A 14,413-nucleotide genomic window follows, 5' to 3' on the forward strand; every position below is an offset into this window, starting at 1 on the left:
AGTGAAACTGCGGTTATTAAACCGTCCCGTGCGTTCGATGCGAAAATCTTATTCTCAAATCTCGCTCCATGAGATAGCTTGTTCGAGAGAGGCCCAGAAATCCCAGATTATTCATGTCTTGTGTCAGTGCTGGAGTTGTTCCATCCTCAAGATTTTCGCATCATATCAAACTCATCTCTAAAGGATAATCGTACATAGCATTGTCTAATGTACTAATATAGCCTGTATACCGAGGCGCTGACTGAATATTCTGGAACATTATTCTTTTTAAAAAGTCGGTCGGTCATTATAAATGACAAAATTATATAACCGCCCGGTTCAAACATTCACGTAGTATACGAAAACACTGAAGTAGCGAAGTAGTAATGCTTAAGCACGAACGAGAAAATTGCCCTTTAATTTTACTACGGAGCTAAAAATTAAACGTGCGATCAAAGTATCCCGCTTAATGTAATAATCTTTGGTGGACTGGAGGTTCAATGGAGGTTCCGGCTTGATGAGTAAAAAACACACTCTTACCCATTGCGCGTAACACTCCGATGATAAAAGAAACTCCAGAGTGATGTCCTCTAAGCCGCTCTGAGGACGGTTTAAATAATTTCTATTGCCTTGCAGTCGAAGCGAGAGGAAATCAATCGTCTCTTGGGCAGATGCAATAGAGATTAGTTACAAGGGAGGTAATTTCTCCTTCTGTTTCCTGATGGAAGGGAGGACAGGCTTACATTTCATCCGCAGAAATCATGGGACTGCCTTTCAAACTTTTCTCTACAGCGAACCCTCAGCACCCAATCATATTCTGCCTTCATCCGGCGCCGTGTGTCTATTGGCTTAAAGAATTGACATGACAAGCGATCGCAGTGCTGAAGGCTTCCCCTTTTGCGTTTGATGTCATGGGCAGTATTTCCTCAACGTCGAATTTGCTTTAGACAAAGCATAACGTGGTACGTTTTCGTAACGCTGGTTCCTAAGAACGCATTAAAGTTTAATTATTTAGTCAGTTTGAGAAATACATTTTAATAAAGATACATTTTGACTCGCCAATTAGGTTAAAGCACGATAAATATAGGCCTTAACTTGTATCGGTAGGCATAACTGTGTAGTATATAATATTATGGCTTGTAAACCCATGCTATTTGTCTCCATCGAACTTAATCGAAAGAAGGCGTATTAAACAAACAAGAGAAAACTGCTAATAAATCAAGCTATCTGTGTTTAAAGTTTAAGAAAACTTTTAAGATATGACGGTTTATTTTAGACAGTCGGCGCATTTGTATTGATCACCTTGCTGGCTGTTCTTATGTAAAGTAAATATTTCTGCAGGTAGATTTTCATAACAGCACCCATATGCCTGAAACTTGCGGAAAAAGGGGGTTGAATGTTTGATAGATTTTTCTTGTGCCATGTCTACTTGGTTTTCATTGGATAACGTCCGAATACATACACATATAAGGTTAATCTTTGAACTCTTAAGAGCGCGATGATGCTCATTTGTAAGGATATGCCTTACCTGCCACAGGCCTGTTGAACCTTGGTGGTAACGCCGTTCGTTATCTAAAGCGATACATTCAGCTCACATTTAGACATTAAAAGCAAGCCATCCCAATCGATTCTATTACCAGTCTCCGCGTTTCTGCTTTTCCGAGACCCTAGTATCAGGTGTAGGGGGGTATTGTTCTGCTGCACTTAGGTCTGTTTGAAGAGGCTGACAGTCTATTCACTGGGTGCCTAAGATACTCGCGAGCCGTGTCTATCACTGTTTCCTGTTTACCCCTGGGAACATGCACGCGGCATCTTTATCTTTCTTCTTGCTACATGGATCACTTTACTCTCCAGTCGTCTCTGACCTCAATCACAATCTAAGTTTATTTGTGTCTTTTTGCGGTCCCAGTTAAACTCGTTTACTATCTTATTTTTATTTTTGTAGTTTTCATTTTGTTAGTTTTTCCAGGTTTATTTTTGTACAAACCATGCATACTCAAATGAGCATACTGAGTTTTTCTGTCAGTACTTAAGCGTTTCTCGGTGTAACAGGGAGCCTTTCACTATAAGCTGTTTTTAAAGCTTTAATATATAGCTAATAGTAACTGACTTTTTAATAACTCAAAATATTTGCGGAATCTCCATTAGACATTGATTTACGAAAACCGCTGCGGGAACTTAACAATGCTAACCTGGCGCGCTTGCCTTTGGCCTTCTCTTTCTTGGTCTTGACAGTAGCCAGGACACTGAAAGAGGATTATTAGAAACTAACTGCACACTGATTTTAAGGTGAGAGATATTTGGAGGACCATGGCACAGCGAAAAAAAAATCGGCTAGGAGTGCCAAAGGCCTTAGAATTAATTTGCACGAGTAGTTCATTGACCACTGAAGCGCAAAGAAACGCGCGCAGCTTCCCTTAATGGCCGTAGAAGAGAAGCTAAAGGCTACAGCCAATTGTTTCCTTCTTTGTAGGCTTTTCAGGAACCCTAACAATGCGCGATGCTTCTTTTTTGTAGTGCACGGTTACTCGAAAATCAAGTATACTGTTGTATTTATCGATGATAATCATAATAATATGAATATGAATAATATAAATAATAAATGCAGTGTAGGCTTATAGCCTAATATGTAAAACATATAAATGAACTATTTGCAGACAGACTTACAGACAGACATCATATGAACTATTTACAGACTGACACATAAGTTGCATCAAATGACTAAACGTAGCCTACGTAATACTTATAGGTCACGTGAAACAAAGCAGGACGCTTAAGTACTGGCAGTTTGCGTATACTCGCGTTAGAATGTGAGGGTCTATGTTTTTTTCACCCAATGAAACGACGGTCGCAACACAAGCTGGTGCACATAGAACTTTTACTTACTGAAGTTACTGAAGAAACATTCATATTCAGTCGGTCTACAATGTTTTTAAATCAGATTTCAAAACGTACAGTGTGTAGCAATGTATACTTCGTACGTTTGAAACCAAGTACACGGAGAGGTATGATGTGCAGATGTATTGGGCGAGAGGTTAAATAATCATGCTTTATTTACATGTTTCATAATTGAAGATCATTGCAGTGTGCAAAGTCTTAAGTTACTAGACTAACGAGTCATCGATTTTCTGATTTATATTCAAATTGTTACCAGAAGAACTAGTTATAGCAATTTAGTTATAGTATTCTAACCTGATTTCCTCTCCCTAATATCTAATTCCATTAACATATTTACTGATGTTACTTTCGTTTGCTTATTCAGCACAATTTACAGCCGGTTAATCAAAAACGATTTTAACTGATACAGTATAATAGTGCACAGTCTGCACACATTTAGTTTAACAGATATAAAGTTAAACCTAATCTAATTCATTATTGTACTTGAGTTATAAAGACCAATGCTCTTCAGTAATTCAAAACAGTAGTTGTCTTTCAGTAGCCAATAGCATGTGGCAGTGTCTTTTTTTTCCAGACCACCGCAAGTCAGTGCGTCACATCATTCTTAACCGATGTAATTGATTATCTCGGTTAAGAACCGTAAACGATACCTTCACGTACGGCTCACTTTAAATATTTTCGTTTCTCTCTGGTGAATACCATCAAACCACACTGACAGCCTTCATTTTACGCTAGTGATTCGGTACAACAATTAGAGCCCTTTCATGACTTATGCCAAATGACATTTTCTCTGCGTATAGGACAGAAAGTGTTTATGGAGAAAGCCGTCACTGTTAACTCTTCGTAGTCTTGAGTCGTGTGGACAGAGTATTGAGAAATCATTTTATCCCAAAAGATTCAATTTAAATAGGCCTAAATGTTAATTCATTAATAATTTAATGTATTTTTTTTTTTAATAAATGAAAGCATGCCAGCACCATATCTTTGAACCTTAAAAAGCTTATACCTCGAGGTACCGGTGTGTTTTGCTGATAACGCGTTCAAGTCACGCATGCCTTCATGACTAGGATATGCATCCTTTAACAGCTAGTGTCATATGAATTTATTCTGATTAATTACTGTGCGCCCCTCTGTCTTTTATAATGAATTTTCTTCATACACCGATACTAATGGCTTTGTACATTTAAAGGTATTTCGTATTTCTTTAAGGAAGATTCAAATAATATGTGAAAAGGAGAAAATAGTTGTCTGTCTCTATAAAGCTGATGTCAGTCATAGAGAAGGCAGCAGGCACACCTAGGTCATGACGTTGTTTTCGAAAGTTCATTTGCCATATGTTACATGAATTAAAGATTCAGCAGAACTCTTGTTCGTCATAGGTCAATAGGTCATCAGTCAATGTAGGAGATGTAGGAAACCTGCTGGGATCAAAAATATAAACTTAGCTTTCGTTTGTGCGCCATGTTGTTGTGTAGATGTGATGTTTGTGCTAAGGCAGCTAAGAATAAACAATTCTGCAGCTCAATTCCAGATGCCAAATCAAAGACGTCGAATTAAGAATTCCAGCAGAAGTGTCAAATTCCTATAAGAGCCATACAATAGAAATTTGCTCTTAGTTTGTATTTCTAAGCATCATATTTAACTCCCCCATGTTTGGAGGAGTGTGATAGATAAATTGGCTCGTGTTTGGTTCAGATTTTGTTTATTTACGTATTCATCATTTAATGAAAACTCCAATCACCACGCTTTTTTTTTAAAGCGACTTAAACTATGCTACCAACGTTGCCTCTTACATTAACTATATAACCCATTTTCTGAGCGACATACATTGATGAATGTGCAGTATAAAAATATAACAGGCAAACCTTAATGTTACTAAATATATTACTAGCACATTATTATATATTATATTATCATTGTAGTATATACTATTACGATTACCAAGGGGAACAAATAATGGGATGTATTTATTCTCAGAAATTACATTTGATGAAGCATTTGAATCATAATTTTCAATCTATAGCAGTTTCTCGGCTAACATCATATTATCTTAGTAATTATCTTGTTACTTTCTCAGTAAATTGCCTTTTTTTAAGCTGTTATTGTGTGTGTATGCACACCTGTCCAGGATCTACAAATCTATATTAAATGTCGTGTTGGACCACAGGTCGTCTACAGGACAAAGAAAGTTATCCCGAATTTTTTTCTAGCCTCCAAGGCCAAACGTGAACGTGGGAAACTACAGATGTAGTAACTTGTTTGAGTGGCTCCTGCGACCTATGTTTTATTTATAACGACAGTTATTAAAATCTACAGCATCTCAGTGATGGTGTGATGTGATGGTGAAGCCAAGTCTCACCCCAGAGCAGCGGGACCTCACGTGAGAGTGCGAAAGGAACATAAAAATGTTACCGCAAGAATTATTCATGCAGTCCTGTCTAAAGGGATAAAACTCCAGTCGTGGCTTCTGTCGTTTAATAGTTGTGCAACATGAAGTAGCCTGTATTTATAGCCCAAGTATAGACTAAATGTTGTATACGTAAATCTTATGTAGAAGTCAAATCAAAGCTGTAATCAAATGTTTACCAATCTCGAACCAAACAATCGTAAAAATCTAAAATAATATGATAATTATTAATGAGCGATATCTGTTTCCCATTACATATATTACATTTTCGCAATTCGAACAGTAAAGAGCACACCGCTTTTGGTTTGTATCGATATTAACAAGTCGGCTAAAAAACAACGATAATAACTTCTTATAAATTCCCTTAATCTAACCATTAACGACTTCTTGTTTTAATAAACTGTATTTATACATATATGGTTGTTTTCTATTATAATGTTTTAAAAACGTAAACTGCTGTGAAATTTTATTTGCCTGATAATCATTATTTGATTGTTTGGCATAGAATAATCAAGGTCTAAAAATTCATAGCATTCATTAAATTCATTAATTCGTTATTACAAGCAATGCTGTGATATATATCAGTCTTCTTAACAAAGTAATTCGAACGTCAGAAACACATTATACTGCAGAATATAGTATTTTCAAGATAATAATTGCTTATAATAACTGGCCGTGTTCCCTGTTTTATTTTGACTAACCTGTCTGTTTATTAGTTCTACATTTGGATAAGCTTGTGAAGGTTAGACTTGAAACTCAAAAAGCGTGCGTTTGGATACATGTATGGAGTACCCTGAAATGTCGTAAATTCAACCCTAAGTGTGACCTGGTAATTGCCTTATTTTCAGATTCGTTTCTTAATTTAGTAGTGTTCATAATCAGATACCAGCAAAGGGAAGAGAAATGCGGGCCAAAGACTCCACGGAAAGTCTGAAGGAGTGAAGATACCGGCTTTTTTATAGGAATACACTGGCTGCATTTGTCCCACTTTAAAAGTAGCCGAATAAATACATTCAAACCTTCTGACGTTCGTATAGGCTATAAATCCAGTGAACACCGATGATTCATGGTACATATCGAATAACATCATTTTACAAGGTATTGTTTATTTGTGGTATTTGTTTTGTCTACCAAGTGTTTAGTTAGTCAATTTGACTCGACTCTGATGGCTATAACATTGAAAAAGTATAAATAAAAGACTGCAAGCTTTTTGAATTGACGTCATTAAACGGCTTTGCAAGTTAACGCCTTTGATAAGGTGACTGCTCCTGTAACCGTAGACAACGACAGCAGATTGGCGACGCGTGTAGGGGTGCATTCGTGGCCAGTTCAGGATTTCACGTTATAAGGACAAAGCCAACAATATTTATACTTTCAAGTCTCGATCATACTGGCAGTTCTTAGTTGCACCACATTTGTCTTAAAGATAACTATGATGTATTTTTTTCCCCAATCAAAGACGCTAAGATAGCTGTTTTTAAATGTTTTTTTTGTTTGTGTATTAAGATAGATATTAAAAATGATATCGTATGTAGACATATTTCATACTTTAAACTAAATTCTCTACTTTAAGTATTATTTGCATTGCAAGTTCTCACTGTGTTTTAAAAAGAACATCTTAATATTTGTTTCAAACAAAAACATTTCACAGTAACTCCCAGATCTTCAAAACAGGGAAGACTTTGTTGCCAAGGTTATTGTAGAGGCGCACTACCATCTGATCCTGGCTTCCGGTTAATACTAAAACGGTAAAGCCTGCTTAAGTATTTTATGGAGAAGCAGTGCCACCTGTCGCTCCTTATATGTCACTGCACTGTCTTCCTTAGGTAAGGAAATACTCGAATAGATAATAAAAATTTAATCGACTACCCAGTATTCTCCCCCCACTGCTAACCTAACCCACTATTGAAATATTGCTGAAATAATAACAAACAGCCTTTATGTGTCAAATTGGGCCTTCGTGTTGCCTAGGTTGCACACCATGATGTTCATAGCTGCACTTTAGACTATGTGAACAATTTCTGCATTTTTTCAGCATTGTTAGCAAGGAAGAGCGAAGGATTTCCACCTCTAAGTGGACCGAAGGAATGCACCTGTGAATAGACCTGAGAGAGAGAGAGAGAGAGAGAGAGAGAGACACAGAGAGAGACAGAGAGAGAGAGACCGTAATTTGAGTTAAATGCAGATAAAGACTGTAATTTGAGTTCCATTTATTCAGTAAATCTACCCAATTAATTTACCTGTACGACTGAAATGCAAAAAAACTCACTAAACTCATATGACTGTAACGTGCTAATACAAGCTTCTAAGATTTAGCTAACAGATCAACCAACAAAGGTCTATTCACAGGTGCATTCCTTCGGTCCACTTAGAGGTGGAAATCCTTCGCTCTTCCTTGCTAACAATGCTGAAAAAATGCAGAAATTGTTCACATAGTCTAAAGTGCAGCTATGAACATCATGGTGTGCAACCTAGGCAACACGAAGGCCCAATTTGACACATAAAGGCTGTTTGTTATTATTTCAGCAATATTTCAATAGTGGGTTAGGTTAGCAGTGGGGGGAGAATACTGGGTAGTCGATTAAATTTTTATTATCTATTCGAGTATTTCCTTACCTAAGGAAGACAGTGCAGTGACATATAAGGAGCGACAGGTGGCACTGCTTCTCCATAAAATACTTAAGCAGGCTTTACCGTTTTAGTATTAACCGGAAGCCAGGATCAGATGGTAGTGCGCCTCTACAATAACCTTGGCAACAAAGTCTTCCCTGTTTTGAAGATCTGGGAGTTACTGTGAAATGTTTTTGTTTGAAACAAATATTAAGATGTTCTTTTTAAAACACAGTGAGAACTTGCAATGCAAATAATACTTAAAGTAGAGAATTTAGTTTAAAGTATGAAATATGTCTACATACGATATCATTTTAATATCTATCTTAATACACAAACAAAAAAAAACATTTAAAAACAGCTATCTTAGCGTCTTTGATTGGGGAAAAAATACATCATAGTTATCTTTAAGACAAATGTGGTGCAACTAAGAACTGCCAGTATGATCGAGACTTGAAAGTATAAATATTGTTGGCTTTGTCCTTATAACGTGAAATCCTGAACTGGCCACGAATGCACCCCTACACGCGTCGCCAATCTGCTGTCGTTGTCTACGGTTACAGGAGCAGTCACCTTATCAAAGGCGTTACTTGCAAAGCCGTTTAATGACGTCAATTCAAAAAGCTTGCAGTCTTTTATTTATACTTTTTCAATGTTATAGCCATCAGAGTCGAGTCAAATTGACTAACTAAACACTTGGTAGACAAAACAAATACCACAATAAACAATACCTTGTAAAATGATGTTATTCGATATGTACCATGAATCATCGGTGTTCACTGGATTTATAGCCTATACGAACGTCAAGAAGGTTTGAATGTATTTATTCGGCTACTTTTAAAGTGGGACAAATGCAGCCAGTGTATTCCTATAAAAAAGCCGGTATCTTCACTCCTTCAGACTTTCCGTGGAGTCTTTGGCCCGCATTTCTCTTCCCTTTGCTGGTATCTGATTATGAACACTACTAAATTAAGAAACGAATCTGAAAATAAGGCAATTACCAGGTCACACTTAGGTTGAATTTACGACATTTCAGGGTACTCCATACATGTATCCAAACGCACGCTTTTTGAGTTTCAAGTCTAACCTTCACAAGCTTATCCAAATGTAGAACTAATAAACAGACAGGTTAGTCAAAATAAAACAGGGAACACGGCCAGTTATTATAAGCAATTATTATCTTGAAAATACTATATTCTGCAGTATAATGTGTTTCTGACGTTCGAATTACTTTGTTAAGAAGACTGATATATATCACAGCATTGCTTGTAATAACGAATTAATGAATTTAATGAATGCTATGAATTTTTAGACCTTGATTATTCTATGCCAAACAATCAAATAATGATTATCAGGCAAATAAAATTTCACAGCAGTTTACGTTTTTAAAACATTATAATAGAAAACAACCATATATGTATAAATACAGTTTATTAAAACAAGAAGTCGTTAATGGTTAGATTAAGGGAATTTATAAGAAGTTATTATCGTTGTTTTTTAGCCGACTTGTTAATATCGATACAAACCAAAAGCGGTGTGCTCTTTACTGTTCGAATTGCGAAAATGTAATATATGTAATGGGAAACAGATATCGCTCATTAATAATTATCATATTATTTTAGATTTTTACGATTGTTTGGTTCGAGATTGGTAAACATTTGATTACAGCTTTGATTTGACTTCTACATAAGATTTACGTATACAACATTTAGTCTATACTTGGGCTATAAATACAGGCTACTTCATGTTGCACAACTATTAAACGACAGAAGCCACGACTGGAGTTTTATCCCTTTAGACAGGACTGCATGAATAATTCTTGCGGTAACATTTTTATGTTCCTTTCGCACTCTCACGTGAGGTCCCGCTGCTTCTGGGGTGAGACTTGGCTTCACCATCACATCACACCATCACTGAGATGCTGTAGATTTTAATAACTGTCGTTATAAATAAAACATAGGTCGCAGGAGCCACTCAAACAAGTTACTACATCTGTAGTTTCCCACGTTCACGTTTGGCCTTGGAGGCTAGAAAAAAATTCGGGATAACTTTCTTTGTCCTGTAGACGACCTGTGGTCCAACACGACATTTAATATAGATTTGTAGATCCTGGACAGGTGTGCATACACACACAATAACAGCTTAAAAAAAGGCAATTTACTGAGAAAGTAACAAGATAATTACTAAGATAATATGATGTTAGCCGAGAAACTGCTATAGATTGAAAATTATGATTCAAATGCTTCATCAAATGTAATTTCTGAGAATAAATACATCCCATTATTTGTTCCCCTTGGTAATCGTAATAGTATATACTACAATGATAATATAATATATAATAATGTGCTAGTAATATATTTAGTAACATTAAGGTTTGCCTGTTATATTTTTATACTGCACATTCATCAATGTATGTCGCTCAGAAAATGGGTTATATAGTTAATGTAAGAGGCAACGTTGGTAGCATAGTTTAAGTCGCTTTAAAAAAAAAGGCGTGGTGATTGAGTTTTCATTAAATGATGAATACGTAAATAAACAAAATCTGAACCAAACACGAGCCAATTTATCTATCACACTCCTCCAAACATGGGGGAGTTAAATATGATGCTTAGAAATACAAACTAAGAGCAAATTTCTATTGTATGGCTCTTATAGGAATTTGACACTTCTGCTGGAATTCTTAATTCGACGTCTTTGATTTGGCATCTGGAATTGAGCTGCAGAATTGTTTATTCTTAGCTGCCTTAGCACAAACATCACATCTACACAACAACATGGCGCACAAACGAAAGCTAAGTTTATATTTTTGATCCCAGCAGGTTTCCTACATCTCCTACATTGACTGATGACCTATTGACCTATGACGAACAAGAGTTCTGCTGAATCTTTAATTCATGTAACATATGGCAAATGAACTTTCGAAAACAACGTCATGACCTAGGTGTGCCTGCTGCCTTCTCTATGACTGACATCAGCTTTATAGAGACAGACAACTATTTTCTCCTTTTCACATATTATTTGAATCTTCCTTAAAGAAATACGAAATACCTTTAAATGTACAAAGCCATTAGTATCGGTGTATGAGAAAATTCATTATAAAAGACAGAGGGGCGCACAGTAATTAATCAGAATAAATTCATATGACACTAGCTGTTAAAGGATGCATATCCTAGTCATGAAGGCATGCGTGACTTGAACGCGTTATCAGCAAAACACACCGGTACCTCGAGGTATAAGCTTTTTAAGGTTCAAAGATATGGTGCTGGCATGCTTTCATTTATTAAAAAAAAAAAATACATTAAATTATTAATGAATTAACATTTAGGCCTATTTAAATTGAATCTTTTGGGATAAAATGATTTCTCAATACTCTGTCCACACGACTCAAGACTACGAAGAGTTAACAGTGACGGCTTTCTCCATAAACACTTTCTGTCCTATACGCAGAGAAAATGTCATTTGGCATAAGTCATGAAAGGGCTCTAATTGTTGTACCGAATCACTAGCGTAAAAATGAAGGCTGTCAGTGTGGTTTGATGGTATTCACCAGAGAGAAACGAAAATATTTAAAGTGAGCCGTACGTGAAGGTATCGTTTACGGTTCTTAACCGAGATAATCAATTACATCGGTTAAGAATGATGTGACGCACTGACTTGCGGTGGTCTGGAAAAAAAAGACACTGCCACATGCTATTGGCTACTGAAAGACAACTACTGTTTTGAATTACTGAAGAGCATTGGTCTTTATAACTCAAGTACAATAATGAATTAGATTAGGTTTAACTTTATATCTGTTAAACTAAATGTGTGCAGACTGTGCACTATTATACTGTATCAGTTAAAATCGTTTTTGATTAACCGGCTGTAAATTGTGCTGAATAAGCAAACGAAAGTAACATCAGTAAATATGTTAATGGAATTAGATATTAGGGAGAGGAAATCAGGTTAGAATACTATAACTAAATTGCTATAACTAGTTCTTCTGGTAACAATTTGAATATAAATCAGAAAATCGATGACTCGTTAGTCTAGTAACTTAAGACTTTGCACACTGCAATGATCTTCAATTATGAAACATGTAAATAAAGCATGATTATTAACCTCTCGCCCAATACATCTGCACATCATACCTCTCCGTGTACTTGGTTTCAAACGTACGAAGTATACATTGCTACACACTGTACGTTTTGAAATCTGATTTAAAAACATTGTAGACCGACTGAATATGAATGTTTCTTCAGTAACTTCAGTAAGTAAAAGTTCTATGTGCACCAGCTTGTGTTGCGACCGTCGTTTCATTGGGTGAAAAAAACATAGACCCTCACATTCTAACGCGAGTATACGCAAACTGCCAGTACTTAAGCGTCCTGCTTTGTTTCACGTGACCTATAAGTATTACGTAGGCTACGTTTAGTCATTTGATGCAACTTATGTGTCAGTCTGTAAATAGTTCATATGATGTCTGTCTGTAAGTCTGTCTGCAAATAGTTCATTTATATGTTTTACATATTAGGCTATAAGCCTACACTGCATTTATTATTTATATTATTCATATTCATATTATTATGATTATCATCGATAAATACAACAGTATACTTGATTTTCGAGTAACCGTGCACTACAAAAAGAAGCATCGCGCATTGTTAGGGTTCCTGAAAAGCCTACAAAGAAGGAAACAATTGGCTGTAGCCTTTAGCTTCTCTTCTACGGCCATTAAGGGAAGCTGCGCGCGTTTCTTTGCGCTTCAGTGGTCAATGAACTACTCGTGCAAATTAATTCTAAGGCCTTTGGCACTCCTAGCCGATTTTTTTTCGCTGTGCCATGGTCCTCCAAATATCTCTCACCTTAAAATCAGTGTGCAGTAGTTTCTAATAATCCTCTTTCAGTGGTCCTGGCTACTGTCAAGACCAAGAAAGAGAAGGCCAAAGGCAAGCGCGCCAGGTTAGCATTGTTAAGTTCCCGCAGCGGTTTCGTAAATCAATGTCTAATGGAGATTCCGCAAATATTTTGAGTTATTAAAAAAGTCAGTTACTATTAGCTATATATTAAAGCTTTAAAAACAGCTTATAGTGAAAGGCTCCCTGTTACACCGAGAAACGCTTAAGTACTGACAGAAAAACTCAGTATGCTCATTTGAGTATGCATGGTTTGTACAAAAATAAACCTGGAAAAAACTAACAAAAATGAAAACTACAAAAATAAAAATAAGATAGTAAACGAGTTTAACTGGGACCAGCAAAAAGACACAAATAAACTTAGATTGTGATTGAGGTCAGAGACGACTGGAGAGTAAAGTGATCCATGTAGCAAGAAGAAAGATAAAGATGCCGCGTGCATGTTCCCAGGGGTAAACAGGAAACAGTGATAGACACGGCTCGCGAGTATCTTAGGCACCCAGTGAATAGACTGTCAGCCTCTTCAAACAGACCTAAGTGCAGCAGAACAATACCCCCCTACACCTGATACTAGGGTCTCGGAAAAGCAGAAACGCGGAGACTGGTAATAGAATCGATTGGGATGGCTTGCTTTTAATGTCTAAATGTGAGCTGAATGTATCGCTTTAGATAACGAACGGCGTTACCACCAAGGTTCAACAGGCCTGTGGCAGGTAAGGCATATCCTTACAAATGAGCATCATCGCGCTCTTAAGAGTTCAAAGATTAACCTTATATGTGTATGTATTCGGACGTTATCCAATGAAAACCAAGTAGACATGGCACAAGAAAAATCTATCAAACATTCAACCCCCTTTTTTCCGCAAGTTTCAGGCATATGGGTGCTGTTATGAAAATCTACCTGCAGAAATATTTACTTTACATAAGAACAGCCAGCAAGGTGATCAATACAAATGCGCCGACTGTCTAAAATAAACCGTCATATCTTAAAAGTTTTCTTAAACTTTAAACACAGATAGCTTGATTTATTAGCAGTTTTCTCTTGTTTGTTTAATACGCCTTCTTTCGATTAAGTTCGATGGAGACAAATAGCATGGGTTTACAAGCCATAATATTATATACTACACAGTTATGCCTACCGATACAAGTTAAGGCCTATATTTATCGTGCTTTAACCTAATTGGCGAGTCAAAATGTATCTTTATTAAAATGTATTTCTCAAACTGACTAAATAATTAAACTTTAATGCGTTCTTAGGAACCAGCGTTACGAAAACGTACCACGTTATGCTTGTCTAAAGCAAATTCGACGTTGAGGAAATACTGCCCATGACATCAAACGCAAAAGGGGAAGCCTTCAGCACTGCGATCGCTTGTCATGTCAATTCTTTAAGCCAATAGACACACGGCGCCGGATGAAGGCAGAATATGATTGGGTGCTGAGGGTTCGCTGTAGAGAAAAGTTTGAAAGGCAGTCCCATGATTTCTGCGGATGAAATGTAAGCCTGTCCTCCCTTCCATCAGGAAACAGAAGGAGAAATTACCTCCCTTGTAACTAATCTCTATTGCATCTGCCCAAGAGACGATTGATTTCCTCTCGCTTCGACTGCAAGGCAATAGAAATT

The sequence above is a fragment of the Electrophorus electricus genome, chromosome 13, assembly GCF_013358815.1.
Source record: "Electrophorus electricus isolate fEleEle1 chromosome 13, fEleEle1.pri, whole genome shotgun sequence".
Classification (NCBI taxonomy): Eukaryota; Metazoa; Chordata; class Actinopteri; order Gymnotiformes; family Gymnotidae; genus Electrophorus; species Electrophorus electricus.